Source organism: Rhinolophus hipposideros (genome assembly GCF_964194185.1).
Source record: "Rhinolophus hipposideros genome assembly, chromosome: 12".
NCBI classification, from domain to species: domain Eukaryota; kingdom Metazoa; phylum Chordata; class Mammalia; order Chiroptera; family Rhinolophidae; genus Rhinolophus; species Rhinolophus hipposideros.
In genome coordinates this window covers 54,114,952-54,138,278 of record NC_138058.1, presented here as the reverse complement: position 1 = coordinate 54,138,278, position 23,327 = coordinate 54,114,952, and positions in this window count along the sequence as shown.

The window sequence follows — 23,327 nt, the reverse complement described above, 5'->3', positions numbered from 1 at the left end:
AATATTATTGCTTTTTCTGTCATCTGCTATAGATACACTCATCAGCCACTAATTTATGAGAAAGATTGCTTTACTTTTCCACAAGGGACAGAATGACTCATTGCCTCTACTCTTGAGCTTTTTTCCCCTACCTTGAGCAGCTATTTTTCAGGTAAGTTTCCACTAAAATGCCCTCCATTATTCATTTTATATCTTAATAATTTAGCAAGAACACTGTGTTACATAGCTCCACTGCAGGTTGCTGACATGTGTAACTTTCAATAAGGACTCACTATGCACACATGAACAGCTCTCTTATAAATAATTAAATAAGATACTCATGGTCCTGGCACTAAGTCTAGTGAGAAAAGCAAATAGGATTTTCTTACATACAAGTGCTGCATTTTCTGTAATGTCGGCATACCCTAGGAATAGCTTCTAACTCAAGTCAGGCTTAAGTGTTTCCAAAGTTCTCCACTTAGAGCTAAGGTGTTTGTAATGCCCACTGGAAAAGAAAGACAGAAGGAAGAGTTGTCATAGTGAGATCCCCGAGTGAGATTAATTATACAAGCTCATCTAACTTCTTCCTTTCTAACTCTCTGACCTTGAGAGTTAGGTCTTCCTTATGATCCTCGTGACACGTGTAGCCCAGGATTGGGAAACAAACTCTACACGTGCTGTGACTCATACTTCTCATGCATATGATGGATATTCCCAATTAATCAGAGTGAAATTTTATTCTAAATCTATCTCAGTTCGGTTTTCTACTAAAGTGAGTTCAGCCTCACAATTTTCACTGTAGCTAACTAGACAGCTGTTATCATTCACTCCTAAGGCCCATGCTACACGGCACCTATGTTCCGTGGTGGATTTCTCTCCACATTCAAATCTAAGACAGATCCACAGCTTTAGGAAGTGGAGGATTATGTGTCAGTTATTCTCAAGCACAACCCACTTTTGTGTCTGGCTCTGGGGAGACTTTGTTGCTCTCTCTATTTCTCAGCATTTTAATGGCAATCTTTGAGCTTATCTGTGCTGAACCCATCTCCCATTTTGAATCTACTATTGGTGAAGGACCACTGCTAACTAACCTGTTGAAACCTGTTGAAGAAGGCCACTTGCCTTCTATATTAGAGCACCTTTATTGACCTTAGAGGCTCTATTCATTTCATATCTCTAGCCTCAGACTTTGTATGAAATGAGCCTATAGTAGTGATGCCCTTATATCTATCATTCTCTCTTGCACTGATTCCCCAGCAGAATACGGGAAGTTCACAGACTTTTTTCTAACCTTTAAATTTCTCCAAAACTCACAGCTCAGGCTCATCTTTCCTAGAATGGCCCATGCTAACAATACCTGACACAGGTGATCTTTCCATCAGCACATGTCCTTGACACTCAGCTAATGGATAATCACTCTGTGATTCAGAGATGCTTTAGTGGTATCAAAGGGAGGAGGATAAGGCTGAAAGGGAGATGAACAAGCCAGCAGTACTTTGTAATACTATGGAAACATTTTGTATCAATAAGCTGAGGCCCCCTTACCTCTGAGTTAGCGCTATCTCGGAACCTATCTCGGAATTTTCTCCAATATTCTGTAGTAGCTGTGAGGATTAAGTAGAGAGCTTTGAAGGCACTACTGAAAAGTATGCAATCATCTTGCTGTGTTCTGCTGTTGTAAGAACACAAACTTCAATACTATATAATAATATTGTATTATTTTAATGACAATTAGTTGTAGTATGTGAATTGATGACCATTAACTCCATTTCTGTGTGAAGTAAATTTAGTAAGTCAAATGGAATTTTACAGATTTAAAGGCCACTCACACCTATTTATTTACAGAAGAAAAGATACCTTAGCCCTATCTTACACAGAACATTATTTGATGTTGATGGTGACCAAGAAGCAGTTGGCTAGTAAAGGTAGTTCCTAGAATGTTTGAAGTTCCAGATTTTGGTCTCACCATACCTGTTATGGTAATTATCAGTAGGAATGAAAAAGGAATCTAAAAAATCAAAACCAATTTTTGGGTCCATTTGCCTTCAATTATATTTGAATGAAGTTTGTCATATTTAAAGAAATCTTATATACATAAATACATACATATTGATATATAAAAATATACACAGTCATAATTTTCAGACACTGTGGTTTAGTGAAGTAACACCAGTCTCTCAACAGTATGGTCCAAATTTCAGTTACCAAGGTATATTAACTGTTAGTAATTGCATAAAGTACAAACTTCACTGCTAGCTCTTCAGTCCACAAATCATTATGTGAGTAACAGACACACAACATGATCAGTGACTAAACATATCACTTCTTTCAGTCTGTCAATGTTACTTACTGCACATTTGTTTATTTAGTTTACACACCAGACAGCACAATGTGTAGTCATTTTGCCTTCTTGTCTTACAGTGATAAACCTACATGAAATTTTACAAAAAATGGGTAACTAAAAGAGGGGATTGGCCAACAATGTTGAAAGTGCAACAAAGAAATGAAAAATAATGCTAAAGGTGAAATTTAAATAGAACATAAATAGATTTAGAAAAGAAATGCTGACTATGGAAATTTTCATTCTGCTACTATACTAGGGATGGCCAGAGGAAAGTAGTGAATGCAGACTTGTCAACACAAGTAAGGAACATAATTGTGATGAGAAGGATGAAGATATCCTAAAGGAAGTAATACTGACAAAAAATTTCACAGTAAAAGAACTCCCAGATATATGCCACAACATTGAATACTCAAAGGATAAAGTGCTAGAAGTTGATTCCAATTTAGAAAGAACCATGAATAATTACCAAGTAATAGATACAGACAGAAAGCATTTCGATAGTTGCCAGATGGGAGGGGAATAGGGGTGTGGGTGAAAAAGGTGGAAGGGAATAAGAAATACAAATTGGTTGTTACAAAGTAGTTATGGGGATGTAGGATATAGCATAAGGAATATAATCAATAGTACTATAATAACTCTATATGTTGTCAGATGGGTATTAGATTTATCAGGCTGATAGATGAGAGGGGGTTGGGGGCTGAATGAAAAAGTTAAGGGATTAAGAAGTACAAATTGATAATTGCAAAATAGTCATGGGGATATAAAATAAATCATAGAGAATATAGTCAATGATATGGTAATAACTATGTATAGTGTCAGGTGGGTACTAGTCAGGAGGATCACTTCTTAAATTATATAAATGTCTAACCACTAGGTTGTACCTTAAAATTAATATAAAATAATATTGAATTTCAACTATAATTGAAAAAGTAAAAGAAGGGGAATGTGAAGGGGGATAAGAGGTCGAAATACCCAGGTATAAAACAAATAAGTCATGGAGATGTAATGTATAGCAATGGAGAATATAGTCAATAATATTGTGATAACATAGTATGGTGTCAGATGGTTGCTGGACTTATCATGGTGATCACTTCTTTAGGTATATTAATGTTGAATAACTATGGTGAACCCTTGAAACTAACATAATATTGTATGTTAGCTATATTTTTAATAATTAAAAAAAAACCTTTTAAAAAAACATGAAAAAAGGAGACGGAATCACAGTAATGAAACTATGTGTTTACGGAAGTTTGTGGAGTAAAGGAGCAACAAATATTTCTGTAATCATTCTTTCCTTGGGATCTCATTCTTCCCTATGTGTGATATCATCTGAGGAAAGAAGAGGGAAAAACATGAGAAACATGTTTCTCTTGCTCCACCTGGAAGCCCTGAAACCAATTTTTACATCAATTTTTTTGTTCTTATTAACTTAATGGAAAACTAGATTTGGATATGGTAATATAGAGTCAGAAAGAAAGACATTGTAAACATGTTGGGATGAATGAGTTTCTGAGAAATTACTGTAATCACACCCATGGTGAATGAATTAATATTATCTCTTAACCTTTTGTGAGGCTTCATCTACACAGTCCTCCCTTTACTACAGTGAAAAAATGAGACAAGGTTTTCCTTTGTTTTGTGAATTGCATTATGTTGAGTATTATTGAGAGTTTTTTAAAAACGAATTTATGAGGTACTCAGAATAATATTCCATGTGCATTCAGGGGAGTAATCAATATACCTTCCTTTTAAATTGAGAGATGTGTTCAGCAACTCCCACAGTTCTATAATTTCCAATTTTATCTCTGAATTCAAATAAGAAGCAAAATCTTCTAAGTGGACACAATGTGCGGAATAATACATTCCTTGCTAGAGAAGAACATTGTTTGTGATGGGGATTTTGTTTCTCGTGGCCGGGAAGTGAAGCAGCCCATGGTAATCATTACTCCCTGTCTTTACAGAAGCGCCTACCTGGTTTATTCTCTGAAGATGATGGTGTGAGGAGATGACTTGTGCGGTAGGTAGGTCTGTCTCTTACTCAGGCAGCCACCAGCAGTGCTGGAGGACAAAGCTCCATCATGTGGAACTTTAGCACAATAAAGACACTAGTTAACACTCACTCCAGTAGAACTCAGGCTAGTTTTCTCCCTACTCATTCCACGCCTGCTGGTGTTGACCTGTGGGAGGTCTTACTTCTTTTTTTTTTTTTTTTTTTACAAGAAACAATGAACATATAATATTTTTTCATTAACAATTCAAACACTACAAACTTCTGACGTGATCTGTGACTTTGGAGTCAGATCACTGGGTCTCAGTTACTTCAGTGGTAAAATAAATGTTTGTTGTACTTTACCTCTAACGTGAAACAATCCCTGACACGGAATTTTATTCAGGCCATATATATACATTTATGTGGGTATGTGTATATACATATATTCTTTTACAGTTTGTTTGTTTTTTTTAGTTAGTCTCTTTTAGACGTTGTTCCATATCATTTCATAGAGGACTTTAATATTTTTATAGCTGCAGAATGCTTTAGTCTGTCTATGTATCATGGAGGGTGCAACCAATCTCCTATTTTGAACATTTAGAAAGTTATCAGTATTTTGCAGTTACAAATAATCCTTCAGTAAAAATATTCATTATCCATAGCATATGCAAAGATGAAGTTCAAGTCCAAATGGATTAGAGATTTAACTGTAAAAATTGGAAGTATACAAGTACTAGAAAAAAAGAATAAATTTGTCTCTAACCTAGGTATAGGGCAATACTTTATGAGTCTTCCAAACACGTGACATGCATAATATGGGGGCCATTTAGGCTGTCGTATAGATTTAATATGGTGAGTTCATCAATGCATTAGATGGTACACACCTTTCCTTTTCATCACCCACTTGGTACATCTTAATTTTGTTACCTTCTTACCACTAGATTTAAACAGTTACCTGCTTTTGTGTGTCACACAGCACCTCAATCTTATGAGGCATGGCAGGTATTTGTCTGTAGGATTTCCCTACTAAATCAGTGATTCCTAACACCAAAGTGTTCATTTTTTTTTTTTAAGATGCACACCTCTCCCACTTTTTTTTCTATAGGTCTGCGTTATAGGAGATGTGTGTGTGTGTGTGTGTGTGTTATTGATTTTGGAGAACCCTGACTTATATACCCACCTAGGCTATTTTGATGGAGACTGAGTTTAAAACAACAACCCCAAATAACAATAATAACAAAAAATCTTTGCTTCAAACTGTGGTTTTGTTTTTTGACTTTTTTCTTTCTTTTTTTCTTTCTTTTTTTCTTTCTTTCTTTCTTTCTTTCCTTCCTTCCTTCCTTCCTTCCTTCCTTCCTTCCTTCCTTCCTTCCTTCCTTCCTTCCTTCCTTCCTTCATTCCTTCCTTTCTTACTTTCAACTTCATATATCTTTTCTAAAATAGATAAACCAGGGATTAAATATGTGCTTTAATAAAAATAACTGCTTAATATTTCATTTGGGATTTACATACAAAGGCTCACTGAACTTTTGTTTTCAATTTCCAAGACAGTTAATTATAACATATTTTATATGTATATATACCATATGTACATATATTTACATATATGTAGTATTGCCCACATATATATGTATATATATGCACACACACACACACATATATATGTATATATACATATATATATGTAGTGGATAGATAAATAGGCAATGTATTAGTGCTCTCCAGAGGAATAAAAATCAATAGGATATATGTAGATATGTATAAGAGCTGACTTATTATAGAAATTGGCTGGCTCATAGAGTTACGGAAGCCAAGACTTCTGTAATCTGGCTTTCAAAGGCTGGAGAAGGAGGAAATCCAGTGATATAATTCAGTCCGAGTCTGAAGGCCTCAGAACCAGGGGCCACTGGTGTAAGGGAGCTGCTGGTGCTAATTTCTTCCAAAAACACTCTATAGACACAAACAGGAATAATCTGCTACATGGTGTCCCTTAGCCCAGTCAAGTTGATATATAAAATTAGCCATCATAGAGAGATGACAGACAGATAGATTTATCATGTACTATATACATGTTTACAAACTTTTATGTGAAACAGGAAAAAGAAATGTTTACAAACTTTTATGTGAAACAAACTTTTAAAATCACTGGCGGATTTAGTCCTACCAGTTTGAGGGTAAATATTAAGCATCTATCTTTAGAATCAACAGAGGAGAAATTCATTAGTACCATTTTTTTTTAGGAAAAAATAAAACAACATTTTTGTCTGGTAATATCAAGGAAGTAGAGAAAAAATGAATAGCACAGAGGACAATAAATTTAAGTGATGCAGCCAAAAGTTGGCAGATATGGGGAACGATAATGCGAGACTGACAAAAAAATGGGACAGCAAGAAAAGAAAAGAAAAGAAAGATGTTAAAACTTAGAAATAAAGAAAAAAACAAATCGACCTCTGCTGGTCTCTGTAGCATGAACCAGGCATAAAAGGACTGCAATGCAATACTTATTACTGTCTGTTTTCAGAGACCCTGTGCTTCACACTGTGTTTAGCCAGACAGAGGAAAGACATGATTGAATGATCAGCCAATAAAATGAGCTGCATGCTCATTTTGGCCTCTAGAAATGAGGCCTCTAGAAAAATTCTCTAGAATTTTTGGCCTCTAGAAAAATTCTCTAGAATTTTTGGCCTCTAGAAAAATTCTCAAGTCAAAATTAGTATTTATTTTATGTATTGGGTGAATTTTGGTTAGCTAAATAATGCTTGTAGCCTACATTTTGCTTCACATCTACCTATGTGCACACACATACACCACTAAGTCAAGGCCAAGTAGACAAGTACCTTTTGAATGTCCTCCTTTCTAGCACTCACATGCCTTCTTTTTCATATAACAAGGTAGGGGAAAAAAGCTCAGAATGCTGCATAGTTGGAATCCTATAATATGTAGCCTTTTCACACTGGCTTCTTTCACTTAATAATATGCATTTAAGGTTCCCCCATGTGTATTCATGAATTGATATCTGATTTCTTTTTAGTGCTAAATAATACTCCATTGTATGAATGTACTACAGTTTATTTAGCCATTCACCTACTGAAGGACATGTTGGTTGTTTCTGGGTTTCGGCAATTTGCTATAAACATCCATGTGCAGATTTTTGTGCAGATATAAGTTTTCAAACTGTCTATGGATGGATACCTCGGTTGCTTCCATATCTTGGCTATTCTAAATAATGCTGCAATGAATATAAAGGTGCATATATCTTTTCAAATGAGTGTGTTTTATTTCTTCAGATAAATACCCGAAGTGGGATTGCTGGGTTGTATGGTAGTTTTATTTATAATTTTTTGAGGAACCTCCATACTGTTTTCCATAGTGGCTGAACCAGTTTACAATTCCACCAACAGTGCACAAAGGGTCCTTTTTCTCCACATCCTCGCCAATGCTTATTTTTTTGTTGTCTTTTTGATAATAGCCATTGTGGCAGATGTGAAGTGATGTCTCAGAATAGACATTTCTCCAGAGGACATACAACAGGCCAACAGACACATAAAAAGATGCTCAATATCACTAATCACTAGGAAGGACATTTTCATTCATATGGGTTGTTTGTGGATTAAATTAAATCATATTTGAGAAAATTCCTCTTATAGTACATGGCAGATGCACCCGTTGAAATGCGTATTTCATTTACAAGAAGTATATAGAATGAGATTGATTTTATATTACTGAGTTGGACAGTTTCTAAACTAGTTTCTGAGAGTTGCACTGCAAACCAAAATAATCTTTTTACTATAGAAATGTATATTACTAGGACATGGTTTTGAATTTATCCCCAGGCTCTTTCTTAAGGAAGTGTATATTTAACTGTCCATGCATACACATTCCAAAACAAACGTTATTACTATTATAATTAGGAAAAAAATCCCCAACATCATGTTTTCAATATGTGCTCTGTCTTTGCTGTAAAGACTGAGTATTTTTTGAATCAAAGAGATTCCTATAAACCTTTTCATCAGGTGAATATTCCTGAAACCACACCAGAAGAAAATGCTAAATTATAGTATTTAAAGACTATGTTTGTGGCACAAATATTCTTATTTCTGAATATTTTATTAAGGTAATTTAAAAAATATTTACCCTGATACTTGCTCATAATTATAGTTCAAGAATATCTAAGTACAAAATTGAGTAGTCTTAATTTAGTCTATAATATGTATTTCCAATTTCCCCAAAGCATTAATAGCAATAGTCAAATGAACTTTATATACAGCATATTGCCATCCCAGTATCTTGGAAGTCCTTCCAAAATTATTAGCTTTAAATGTAGACATGGAAACATTTGTCTTCTCTGTCTTCTTATTTTGCCGTTAGAAGAATATCAGATTTCAATTATTAATACCTAAGGGTAGATTAAAGGAAACCCCCTGATATTATTTAGATATTAACATAAAGTTAACAAGAATGGAGATTATTATAATTTATTTTAAATAGTTGAATTGGTCTCTATTTTTTTTTTCTTTCCATATCACTGATTTGTATGTGTGACCATGATAACATTACCAGTGAGTAAACAAATCAGGTTGATCTTAATATACCTGTATTTCAAAAAGGTCACTGAATTTTCATTGTACTCAGCACTCAGGAAACATATCTTGGGAATCCCTTTTTCTTCTTTTTGTGTAGAGATAAACAATTTGGTTCATATTGTAAAAGGGCAAATTTGTATATACTCAACATTTTGGTTTGGGGTTAAGATGTTAGACCTCTCCTTACCCTCTCTTCCCTAAAGGAAAAGCAAGGCATCTTTCCTCTCCAACTGTTCTAGCTTAATAAAAGTAAAAATTGTACCTGCTGTGAATTGTTCGAAGGGCTCTTAACACTGTATGTATTCTAAACACATCTTCAAGTCTGCTGGCAACATTGTTCCGGAACCCAAAGCCTGCATACTAATAGTGTGAAAAATCTGACATTATTCAGGCCACAACAGGACTGCTTTTCTTCTGAAATACCACCTTGCAAAGATACCAAACACAGTGCGTTATATGTAAAAGGCGAATATTAAAAATAATGCCACTGTCTCACCCAGGCATTGAGTCAAGTTTTCTGGATCAAAATTTAGTTGATTGCATGTGAGAGTGACATACTACATATCAGAGTTAGTCCTATACATAGACAAAAATAAGCACATGTCACATAAGGGCTGCTGTGTTGCTAGTTATCTATACCAAACCTCCATAAGCAATGTGCTGGAGTGCCTGAAATTTCTTCTTCTGGAGTTACTGATTTAAGTTATTATTGTCTCTAGAGAGTTCTTATTAAAAAGCAATTGTTAACTTGCAAAACACGGTTGTTTCATAAATTATTAATGAGATTGGTTAAGGGAGAAGGCATAAGGATGTGAATGATATACAACAGAATCTCTAGGAAATTATATTTAGTGTTTGTGTACAAGACAACTTGTATACTTGGTGGAGTGATCCTTTGGAACTAGAACACCTCAATATTTTTTGTTAGAATCCTTTAAAGATGGAATTAATAATGAGAGGGGCAAAGCAGTAATACTTATTGAGTGTCAGACGGTCGAGATGATATTGATGAATAAATACATAGATATACATATGATCTAAAATAGATCCCACAAGTTGCTTTTTTTCTTCAGTTACATGAAGGAGATTGCTACATGCTCATGGTCAAATCCAGGCATGACAATAGATTAGGGATATAAATACATGGCTTTTTGACTCAGAGGACAGTTATGTTTACTAATAAAGTACATTTCGTAAGTCAAATGAGTTATATACTTTGTTTAATTCAGGTTCTAAGGAAACCAGAGTAAAGAAAATCCTGCTGTTCCTATCCTGATTATTCCCTGTAGAGAAACACAGGACTGTTCCGTAAATATTTTAAAACAGAGAGTAAACGTTAGTAGGGGCTTTAGCACAACTTTGCGATTTATTTAACTATACTGATTCATTGTAGAACACGACAGTGTGAGCTCTCCATGCCTGTCCATCTCAAATCCATCACCCAGTCTTCACATTCGATTAAGTTTATATTTATGAAACCCTCCTGTCTTCTGAGCAACTCAAAGAAGACATGACTAATACAAAATCACTAAATGTCCGCCTCCAGAGAAGGGAGATTTCTTCCCGAGAATCAGCCTCTCTGCCCACATTCCCCAACCCACACTGATACAGCAAAGGACACCAATTACATGGCTGATCTTATGAAACATGTCTTAAAATCAATGCATGCAAGACCTTGCTTCTATTTCTTTTATTTTCATCTGTCAAGAAACAAAACGGCCAATTTTCAATTGTGCATTTGAAAAAATGTTCCCATCAATCCATATATAAACTTATGTGGAAAAATATTATGCTACTTTCTCTTTTCACGTGAATATGCCAAATGTTTGTCAAGAAGAGGCAACCTTTGAGGCAATTATGGCTGGCCATAAAATACCACTCCACCTGTGACTCTCAGTCTTTATTATGTCTCCATTATTTGCATTCTCCTATTTGTCTTCCTTCTTTTTCTCTATGTATTCACTTTCTTTTATTCACCCATTACTTTGATCACTTCCTACTCACCCCATTAGTGGTGACAGGATTCTTACTCTATGGCTATGGCTATGATCACACAGACAACATTAGACACTGGACAGGTTACCTAGACAGCAATTTATTAATCACATATACTCACAGTCCTTGGAAGGGGACACTGCACATCATTCAGGCCACATGGGGTTGCAGTTGGAAACAGAGTGAACAAGTCGACGATGTGGGAGGCAGGCTGTGTAGTATCAAGAGGGTGAGGTGATCCCTGGTTCCCAAAGGAGGATGTGATTAGTTTGTTTGAATAATTCGAAGGGCTGGTAAGAAATTGAAACCTGCTACTCAGAGATAAACAGGAACTGTATCTTGCCCCCATGATAAGGAGGGCTGTTTGGTTAGGAGACCTTGTCCATAGAGTAGCATGGGGAGGAGAACTTGTCATTGATTCTTATTTGAAGCCCTCTTATTTATCAGATGTCAAGGCACACATAACATAGACCCTTAAATTTCGGCTTTACACCACATTCATCTTCCTATTTATGTTAGCAAATATTTACTGAGTACTCACCTTGTCTAAAACAATAGGTTATACCATCACTGTAACTAAATAATATTTAGTTATCATCAGCTAAGTGACACCAATAAGGCAAGTATTATTTCCCGATTTTAAAGATGAGAAAATTGTGTTTCAAGAAATCATGCTTTGTTAAAGATTCTACAGGTAATAATTTACTGTATACGGGTTTGAAACTAGGTCTTCAGTCATTAGATTATTACACTGCCTTTCTTTCTCCATTTGTACTTTGAGTACATCTGTGGTGTTCAGTGGGCTTAATCAGCTGGTTGAACTGTGGGCTAAGAAAATTCTCATGCAGTCACCCAAATATGGAGAAGGTCTGAGCAAGCAACCTTTCAGGGCATACTGCTCAGGGTGTCCTGACCTTTTCCACAGTATATGAAAGTCCTTTGTTATACTAAACAGTTAGGTTGGAATGGGTGGGACGAATACATTCTCAGAATTGAACATGCCCTCATGTATGCAAACCTTTTGCTGGCCAGCGCAGGCATTCTGGTATAAGCAGAAGCCCAAGAGACAATAGACAAATATATATTGTTTAATTTTAAAAAATGGATAGATAGCCTATGACAGAACTATGGGACAACTGCAGGCTTAATTCTGGCTGCCTCTGCACAGTTGTCTACAGGATCCCTGGATGTCTGGGCAAGATGCAAGTTCTTCCAGCACAGCAGCTGCCCGTGTGCCTTGGGCAGTGATTCAACGTAAAAATAAAGATGAGCCAACAGAACACTTACATAAAACACAAGACTTAAGACCATTTGAAAGTTTCAGTGTATCTAGAATCTTTCAAGAAATTCCAGATTTTAAATAGATCAACAAATGATGAGTCCTTCACTGATACAATCTGGAAAGATGACTTCCTCTGTCCCTTGTACCAGACGAGACAGGTACATTAAAAGCCAATATACACTGAAAACATTAATTTTCAGGTTTATTCAACACTGATGAACATGACTGTGACTAGGGGGAAAGGCTCCCTTCTCTTATTCACTTTGTGTGTGTGTGCATGTGTTTCTTTATGAGGTAAACAGAAGTTTCTGGATTTATTTCTGGGACTTCCACAAGTAGCATTTTGGGGGTGGAAGGGGGAGGTGGAGAGGCTTTTTGTACCAAAATCAAATGGAGAAGACAGTAGAAATCTGTTCCAAAATCACTTAAGAGGGAAAGTAAATAGAGCTTTACAGCAGACTTATTATTTTATGCTGGTTTGCGGAGTGTTTCTTCCTTTTGAAAATGATGAGGTGAAGCACTTCCCTAACCAGTTCCTTTTCTAGTTTTGAATGTGAATAAGGATACTGAAATTGTCCTATACTTTTAATCTTGAGCATTTTAATAAGTCCCAGAAGGGGATAAAAGCCCAAATAACTATAATATGTAATTCTAACTCATATAAAAATAACATAGTTCAGTTGTCTTTAGAATTGTTAACCACCTTGTTAAAAATAACTTTTGGAAATGAGCTATCCTCCTGGGTATGCAGTACTCATATAACATGGATAAATATTAGTAATATATATTTAAATATTTTCCAATTCACAAGGAACCCATAGGAGCTTTTAAAATTAATATAACTTTCAATTTTAAGTTCTACAGTTGAGTGTAGGCAATCTTTGAAGAGTAAAGAATTAAGACTCGATTAGGGTGGCTTTTTTATCACCTGAAACTACTAACTAATCTCAGTTATTCTTGCAAAAAATATTTTTCTCTTTTAACTAGTAAAATTTTTAATAGATATGTATACTCAAAGAGATTAGTTAGTAGTATCAGGTGATAAAAGAACAACCCAAATTGAGTCCTAGTTCTTTGCTCTTTTGAGACTGGTTACAGCTCATGACACAATCCTCTGAAGCAAGATATGTTTCTTTAATTCTTACTGTGAAATAAATTTGTTATGTGATAAACCTTTCCTTTCTCTCCAGAGAACCTAATATGCTTTCTCTCACAGACAATAACCACTTTAACTGGTTTTGTTTCCCATTTTAACTTTGTGCTAGGAAACTTGGAAACACATCTGCTGTCCAATATCAGTTGCAGAATTGAATCTCATAGCCTACATACTAACTTCCCATGTTAGGTTTTATCTTTTATTTTAATCATATTTTTAATGCTTTGATAATACGTATAAGTCACCCTAATTTTGTTTTGGAATACTGCATTAATAATAAACAATCAATACTATGTCTCTCATTTCACTATCCTAAAGAAATTGGATCTCAAGACATGTGTTTGTGCTTTAATGCACATCAACAGAAATAGCTTCATTAATTAATCATATTTTTTTTCTTGATCATGTGACTTGAGTCTGGATAGAATTGGTAATTGCTGGAAGGAATCACTTCTGCTACGAGATACAGAAACTTTTCATTTTTCCTCCAGTACAATGTATCCTATAATCCATTCAGATATAAAACAGCAAGTATGCTTTAAAAGCAAATGAATATTTAAAGCATATATATTATATATAATACATTATATATTATATATCTATATCTATCTATATCTATATATCTATAGCTATAGCTATATCTTTACTAGAAACCTTCAAATAATTCCCTGAGTCTTCACTCAAGCCATGGGATATAGGGATTATTACGTCTGCAATAACAACTACCATTTATTGAACATTTATTTTGCATCAGACACAATGGTAAATTTCTAAATAAATTATCTTATTTAACCCACAATAAACTTGTATATTGAGTATTCTATTTTTATTTTAAAGATGAGAATACTAAGATGTGTTACATTTATATGCATGTTCATAAAGTGGATAAATGACAGAGCGTGGATTTGAATCTGTATTTTTAGGAATGATTTTGTTCATGAGTATTACCAAAGTTTTAAACAAGATATAGGTTTATTTCTTTTATTATAGAAGTCTAGTGTTATATAGTCCAGAACTCGGATAGCAACTGTACACAAATCATTTTCAAAGATCCAATCTCCTTTAGGCCTCACCTTTCTAACACCTCTAGGTGTAATTGTCCTTATGGTCCAGGAGGCATTATGTTCCAGGGAGCAGGACTGAAGAAGAAAAGAGACTAAGAAAGGACAAAGGGTATGCTCCAGATGTCTCTTAAAGAAGTTCCAGAAAGCTGCTTAATGACATCCATGCTTATAATCCAGTGGCTCTCATTGGCCAGATGACCACATTACTGACGGAGTGGATTATCACTAAGCAGAATTGTACCTCATGTAACATCCTAAGAAGGAACACTTGTCAAAGTGACATTCACTAGGAATGCTACTTGGCTAGATTTCCCACTCTGGACATCAGAATATTAAGTACAGGAGACTACATTTTTCTGTAGTAATATGGGGAGTTGTTCATCACTCAATGTTTTATGAAGACAGCAGAACAGCCATTTGAGAGAGGAAGATTATTGTCTAGTGGTGCTCAGTAAATGTTTACCAGATGAATAGCTGAACGCATTGATGAAAGGAGAACCATGTATACTTCTTTACAGTCAAATTATATATAAATACTATATATAACAAACTTAAAAAAATTAGCAAAAACATTTTGATATAAGCTGCTAGTTTCTACACACTATGTAGCATGAAAGCCTCTTCATATACATGTTTCTCCATTCATTCATCAAGTTTGTTTTAGTACCTGTTATGCATTTGGCCCTTTTCCAGACACTGGATATGAAAGAACAACAACAGGAAAGCAAAAACAAAAACAAAACAAAACATTCATGACTCTTGCATATGAGCAGCTTACATTATAGCAGGAGCAACAGAAAATAAATACAATAAAGATATTATGCATAGTATGTTAGATAATTATTAGTGGTATGCAGAAAATAATGAAGGAAGAATGATAATGACAGTAAAGGAAATATTCTTGAATGGATTTTGAAAGGAAAACGGATGCTCCATCAAGGAAAAATAAAGAAGCCACAATAATTCCTGTGAAAACTGTAAAGATTTCTCCTGGTTTCAGCAATTTGAGAATGGAATGACAGAAGGGGAGGTAGTGAGGCCGGGAGGAATAAAGGCTTCCTATGTACCTAGTTTACGTGCAATTTCACATAAAGTTTTGGATTGTAAGTGTAGGTATGTCATTGTTTCCAAACACAGTCTTGACCTCTTCTCTTCACTGATTTGAGAAAGCACTTGATCAGTGCTTGTAAGGTTGTTTCCACTAAAAAAGTGGAATTGGAGGTACAGGATATCTGAAGCCCTAGATGTTCTAGTTTTGTGACAGACTTTTCCCAGAGAACTTAGACTGTCTTTCAGATCAAATAAATCAGGAAGAATGGTACATGGAGAAAGAGCTGCCAACAGTCCTTGTTTATTTGGGGGTTAATGATATACATACTTTATAACTTGTGTACAGTTAACTTAATGAGACCAGATAAAGGAAACAGTTCATTTGTGTGCTGTTTACAAGAGGGAAGTTGTTGACTCTTAAAATGCAATGTATACTTTCAGACAGCAGAAATCTTTTTTCTAACGATGTTTTAGAATTTCATCAGGCTGCAATTTGTTCATGCTTTTGTATACTGTGAGCATATGTATACTTAATTGCCTTAGACCAATTGGAGGATGAGATACAGGAAGTGGAGATCATGGAACTGATGATCCTGCCCTGCCCTCTCTCTCCTGTCACATGTGCTAATCAGAATGTGCCTCTCCCTAGACCCTACATAGCTTCTCACTGTTACCTTCCATTCCTGCTCTTTTGGCTTTCAGTACCCTCTGGATGTTCCATGGCTCCTCGGGGACAAACAAGAACATTCATTAAGAAAGCTTACATAGCGTAAAAGCTATGCCATGTTCTCCTTTGCATTAACCCTTTTTAAAATATTACACATACCACATGTGCTAAATACTACTGTTTCCATTTTATAGGAAAAGGTACAGAGAATGACAAGTTTAAGGAAGAAAGTTCAAATATCTGGACTTTAGCAATAAATTTTACTGATGAAGAAACTGACATCAATTTTTTTGTTGTTTTGTTGTTAAAACCGTACAATTAGTCACTCTGAAATCAAAAGAGGTTAAAGTTATGTCTGATTTCCTTTCCTGGTACCATGATGCCAGCTTAGAAATCATCAGGCCATTCAAGCTGTGGTCATTTAGTATGGACTTGCTGGGTAACCAGAACTGGACCAAACCCTGTAGGCCATAGGAAAATGCAGAGCACTGGTTAACACCCTCCTTTTGGAGCCAGACAGGTGTGTGTTTGAATCCCAGCTCTGCCTGTTATTAATTCTGTGTCTTTAAGGAAATGTCTTAACTTCATTGACCCTCATCTCCCCATATGTCTAATGAGTGTAACCAGAATATGTAACTCGAAGAACTGTATTAACAATTTTAGGATTTATGATCATGAGACAAATATTGCATGTGCCCTATCTTAATAAATCTTCCAAAGCACTCTGTGACGTGAATCTTGCTATCCTTATTGTATAGAGGCCTTGGTGGCTCCTGGAAAGGATCCAGGTTTTGTAGTCAGTTAGGACTGCTTTCCAGTTCTCTCTGACAACCACTAGCAATTTTGGAAATTCAATAGCAATGCATGAATAGAAAAGACACTTAGAGAAGGCACATGTTATCAGGAAATTTCCAGTAAGTACCAATCTAATTTAGCCAGAACTAGGATTGGAGATGCAGAGGACAAAGAGGTAGGTAAAATTTAAATCAATCAATCAATCGATCGATCGATCAATCAATCAATCAATCAATCAATCACTCCAAAGTTTTCATCAAGGGTAGAGGTACAGAAAGAGAGGGGATGAGGAAGTTCAATTATTTTAAAGATCTCATTTTATTCAGCTCAGTGGAAGTAGGTGATAATTAGAGCATCATGGAATGAATGGAAACTATGTCTCAATGAGTCAATAATTTGGGACGGTTTATAAAACAAATTTCTTTCCTTCCTTCTTTCCTTCCTTCCTTCCTTCCTTCCTTCCTTCCTTCCTTCCTTCCTTCCTTCCTTCCTTCCTTCCTTCCTTCTTTCGTTCGTTCCTTCCTTTTCTTTCTTTCATTTTTTGCCTAGGAACAGCATAAGTTTATTCTTTCATAGTTCTGAAGGTCAGAAGTCCAAAATCAATTTCACTGCGCTAAAGTCAAGATGTTGACAAGGCTGTTTTTTTTTTCTAAAGGCTTTGAGGGGAGAATCCTATTTTTTTAAAAGATTTTTATTAAAATGTAGCTAACATACAATATTACATTAGTTTCCAATGTATACCACAGTTTTTCACTATTTATGTACCAAGAGAAGTGATTACCGTGAGTCCAGCAACCATCTGACAGCGCACCATGCTATGACAGTATTATTGACTATATCCCCTATACTGTACATTACATCCCCATGGCTTATTTGTTTTATACCTGGAAATTTGTACTTCTCATTCCCCTTCACCTTTCCCCCCTTTTAAATTTTTTTTCAATTACAGTTGACACTGACAAGTATTTTATATTAGTTTCAGGTGTACAGCATAGTGGTTTGATATTTATATAATTTACAAAGTGACCTCCCTGACTGAGCCACCTGGCACCATACCAGTTATTTCCATATCATTGACTATATTTCCTATGCTTTACTTTACATCCCCATGACTATTTTGTAACTACCAATCTGTACTTCTTAATGCCTTTACCTTTTTCACCCTGCTCCCCAACCCCCCTCCCATCTGGCAACCATCAGCTTCTTCCCTGCATCTATGTGTTTGTTTCATAACACAAATTTGTTAAACTTTTAAGGAATATATAATGGATTATGCAAACAGTTTACCAGAACTGGAAAAAATACAGGAAATTCCCCATTTCTTTCTATAAGTCAAATTTAAATTTGATAACCATTGGAAAAGGCAGCCTCACGTGTGCAGCCTTCATCTCCCTCTTGGCTGTATAAGAAAACGCTTTGGCCCTGGCACCATTCCTTACCGAGACATGAAGAGCCCGTATCGCCTGTGCTGGACTTAACATCTTGTGTGGATATATCTTTCCCTGTTTCAGACTCAATGTGTGCTCCGTTGTTCTGCTAACGTGTTTTCCTAGCCAACCTCACTGCTATATTTGTCCCGTGTGGGGAGAGAAAGGGATCCTTTAGCTGTAGCACAAGAAAGGTGTGTGCAGGCCAATTGCTCTACATCCACTTCCTATAATGACCCCCTGGTGATGGGGGACCAGAACTCACACTGAAGCGGGCCTCACTCTGCCTCTTCTCTCTGTGAATAAAGCTTTGTTCCATCCAGTGCTTAATTATGTTGCATTTTCCTTGGTGACTGATAGCAACATGCAACATGTTTAGACTCCTGACAATGGTTAACAGCTGCCATTTGCTTGACAATAAGCACACCAGGAATGGAAAGGTAACTAACTTAGCAATTGATCTCATTCATTCATGTGGATAGAATTTTATTTTTAATTCTGAGATTAGCCATGTATAGAAAAAAAGATGCTGCATGATAATTTAGATGCATCCTAAAAATGCAAATGGCTTTTTAGGAAGAAATGGAATGGCTTAATACTAAGAAAGCTATGAGCCTATGCTCTTACCTGACAGAATAAAGATTAGAAAATACTCTTTAAGCATCTCAATAGATGTACCAAAAGGTAATAAAATTGGACTCCCATTCACAATCAAAAATATTCACAAGCTAGTAAATGAGAGGGATGTCATTGGTCTAGCTGGTACTTACTGGAAATTTCCTGATAACATGTGCCTTCTCTAAGTGTCTTTTCTATTCATGCATTGCTATTGATTTTCCAAAATTGCTATGTGATTGATTTTACATAGAGGGCATACGTAAAATCAACTACCTCCCTGTAGCAGTTTCACTTCTGGCTGTGACAGAGGGCCTGGGCTTAGACTATCCTCTCACCGAGAATATCTATGAAAGCTGGGTTAAATAAATAGCTGGGAGGAATAAAGAACACTAGAAAGAAACATATGGGTAACTCTAAATGATTTTGTCTATTTAAAACTCTAATAAAATTTTCTAAATATAAAAATTACTGACAGCAATAGCATACAAAGCAGGGTAGTGGTAAATAAAGTTAACTTTTTGTGAAGTGCTCCTACTGTGTGTGCAATGGTAAAAATCAATTTAACACGTCAGTGACACATATTGGAATTTCTTGGAAAACCACCAAAGAATAGTATAGAATGTGTTTCTTATAAGGTCATAAAGGAAAGGTTTAAAATTGTTTTGATTAAATCAAAACATTTTAAAAGTCAAGAATAGAGAAAAAGGAAGAGAAAACAGGTCCTTCAAATAGTACGATTATAAATATAAACTCAACTATATTGTGGTTGCATTAACTATAAGCGCAAGGAAACAAAAGATAATCAGATTAAATACAAATGAACAAAAACAACTTTATATTGTTTACAAGAAACATATATTGAATACAAGGATGCTAAAAGATTGTCAAAAAAGAGGAAAGAAATATTCCAAGCAAATACTAATTTAAACAAAGCCCTTTTAAATAGAGTAGAAAAACTGATAAAATTCCAGCAAAAATAATAAATAGTCCAGAAACAATAGTAAAAATAATATCACCAATATCAGGTATTTAAAAAAAAAAGTGACCATCGATACAAATTTTCCTGACATTGAAAAGGTAATGCGACACCATTATGAACATTTTTATGCCCCAAAAGATGTCAAATTATATAGAATGGACAAATTTATCTTTTTTATAAAAAGCAATATCAAAATGTCAAAAGAAATGGAAATTCTGAAAAGTCTAATATCTATTAAATAATATGAATCAATAATTAAATCCCTATCATACATTTCTTACCAAGCCCAGGTAGCTTTACTTCCAAGCATACATTCCCAAACTCTTCTAGGGAAAAGAAAAGGAGGAAATAAGTGCTATTTTTTTTCTAGGAGGACAACATAATCTCAACAGCAAAATCTGAGAAGGATGATTCAAGAAAGGGAAATTTTAGATCAATCTCTCTTGAACAGTGATGCAAAAAGAATTAGCAAATTAATCCAGGGACATATCCAAAAGATGAAACATCATAAGCAACTGATCAAGAAATAGAAAGTCACTAAAACTAGATTAAGAAAAGAGGGTTAAAAAAAAAAGTACAAAAGGCTATCTCACATATATTCAAGAACAGAAATAAAACATATTGAGATCTCTTAGGAACTGAAACCAGAAAGCCAGGAGCCAAGCAAGGCCTTATCTTTTAGGCTATCCATGGATTTTTTCCCTTTATTGTTTCTCTCTGCATGCCTCTTTCAGGAAGTACTTTTAAAAATTGTAAGATTTGATATATACAAAATAATATGCAAATCATGTAAGTAAACTGAAGTATGATAATAAAATATAAATATAAAACATATTAAATGGTAATAAAAAACTATATCTAATGTGTGAACTAGAGTATTGTCACATTCCTGTATCTTCCCAAGAGGTAAACATTGTCTAAATCTTAGGTTAATAATACCCTTGCTTTTTACCCTGACTCTGCTGTAATCCCAAACAAAATTGGGTGCCTTTGAAAACAGTACAGCGGTTCCTCACAAAATTAAAAATAAAATTAACATATAATCCAGAAATTCCGCTTCTGGATATATACCCCAAAAAGTTGAAAGCTGGGTCTCAAAGAAATATTTGTACACCCATGGTCACAGCAAGATTATGTGCAATAGCCAAAAAGTGGAAGCAACCCAAATGTCTATTGATGAACAAAATATGGTATATGCATACAATGAAATAGTATTCTGCTTTAAAAGGAAGGAAATCCCGACACATGATACATCATGGGTAAACATTGAAGACATGATGCTGAGTGAAATCAGCCAGTCACAAAAGAACAAATTCTGTATGATTCCACTTATACGAGGTACCTACAGTAGTCAACTTAGCGACAGAGAGCAGGATGGTGGTTGCTAGGGGCTGAGGACAGGGAGGAATAGGAGGGTGCTGGCTCAATGGATACAGCATTTTAGTTATGCAAGATTGAGAGTTCTGGAGATGGGGGGTGGTGATGATTGAAAAATAAAGTTAACGAGGTTAATGCCACTTACTGTACACTTAAAAATGGTTATGATAGTAAATTTTATGTTGTGATTTTACAACAATTTTTGACTTTATGAAAAGGACATGTAATATTTTATTATCTACTTAAATAGACTTTCAAATTGTAGATATTTGAGTCTTTGTATGTTTAGCACATACATTCATTTATTCATACAAGATGTACATAAGACCTACCAGATGCAGACCTCTGTGCTAGGCACCGCAGGGAAATACACAAAGGTAAAGAAGACCTAATCCCCCAAAATTCACCATTAGATACACAAAGTCTATAATAATGGGCATTGTGTGACATTAGTCAACATTTAATAATATTGTTTGGTCATTTTATAAGCCACTATTCTTTAGGACTCCTTTCTATATTTGAGGCTTATCATATATATATATATATATATATATATATATATATATATATATATATATATATATATATACACACACATATATATACATATATATATACATATATACATATATATACATATATATATGTATATATATATAAAGAAACATTTAAATTAGTACTTTGGAAGAAGTTTGACACATTTTTTTTTAAATTAAAAATAGAAAGGTTCTTCATGAAGAAAAAATTGGATCCTTTTGGAAAAGAATACGAGCTTGATGGATATTAAATTAGAAGCCAGTAGGGTCTGCCAATAGAATTATTATTTTATATTATGATTTTCTTAGCATTTAAATTTGAGGAGCAACTCATTCCACTTATAGTTTAGTCATTCAGCTGCAGTCAGGCAGGGTCAACAGCTTTAATCTAGAATTTGGCCTAGGTAGCCTAGAAATACTGAGTAGCCTTGTTATTCATAGTTTTGCCCACTGAGTTGGTGAATATCCAATATTCACCAAGAAAGAGTGAATTCTTTTAAAAGAGTGTTTTCTTTTACAGATCAAGAAGATACTTCCATAATTATTTGGTTCCATTTTGTTAACTTTTATTTTTTTTTTACCCAGAAACTATAACTTGCTTTTAAAAACTAACTTCTGTGTTCATATCTCTGAAACTCTTCCCTTGATGTCTTCAAGATGTATTTATGGAGACACCTAATGGCCCTAAATAATTAATAAATGTGGTTTATATTTGAACACATTCTCCTTATTATCTGAGCTTTATGTAACATTGCTACCTATTCCATTTTGCAATTCCTGCTTAGAGCAGTGTCAAGTTACTTGCTTCATATCCTGGTTCTGAAACTTTTAGTTACGTAACTTTTGCCTCATCACTTACTCTTCCTGTGCTTAATATTTCCTGACTTATAATGTTAGAGTAGTAATGTCTCTTTTTGTTGGAACAATTAATTCCATGTAAAATTTAGAAGGATGCCTGGAACATAGTAAGAGTTCGATATATTAATTACTGTTGTCATTTTTATTCTATAACATTTTACTCCCAGTAAATTCCTTTCATGTCCAGCCATTCCTTATTCTGTACATTTTTTAACATATCCAATTGTGGGTATTACTTATTTCTGGACTAAGAAAGCACTTAGTCTCTTTTTTTTCTCTCTCTCTGTGTTTGCACTTCCATTTTGGAGAACTCATCCATTATCATTGTTTCAAACATTGCTTCTAAGAGAAGTTCTTTCCTTCCTCCTTCCATCTCTCATTTAACCATCTCTCATTTAACCAGGTGCAAGTTCATCTACTTGCATACGTTTTCTCCCCTCTTTGATCTACTGCATGCCTCAAGCCCTTGACACTTCCCCATAGCAAGAAAACTAAAGATGGACATGTAGCAAACAGTTCTATGATCGGAATAGCTCTCTGTCCTGCGGGGCGGCCTGCAGGGTCTCAGCTCCCGCTCCCGCTCCTAACGCAGGATGTGGCTAGGCCAAAAAGGAACACCCATGGAGC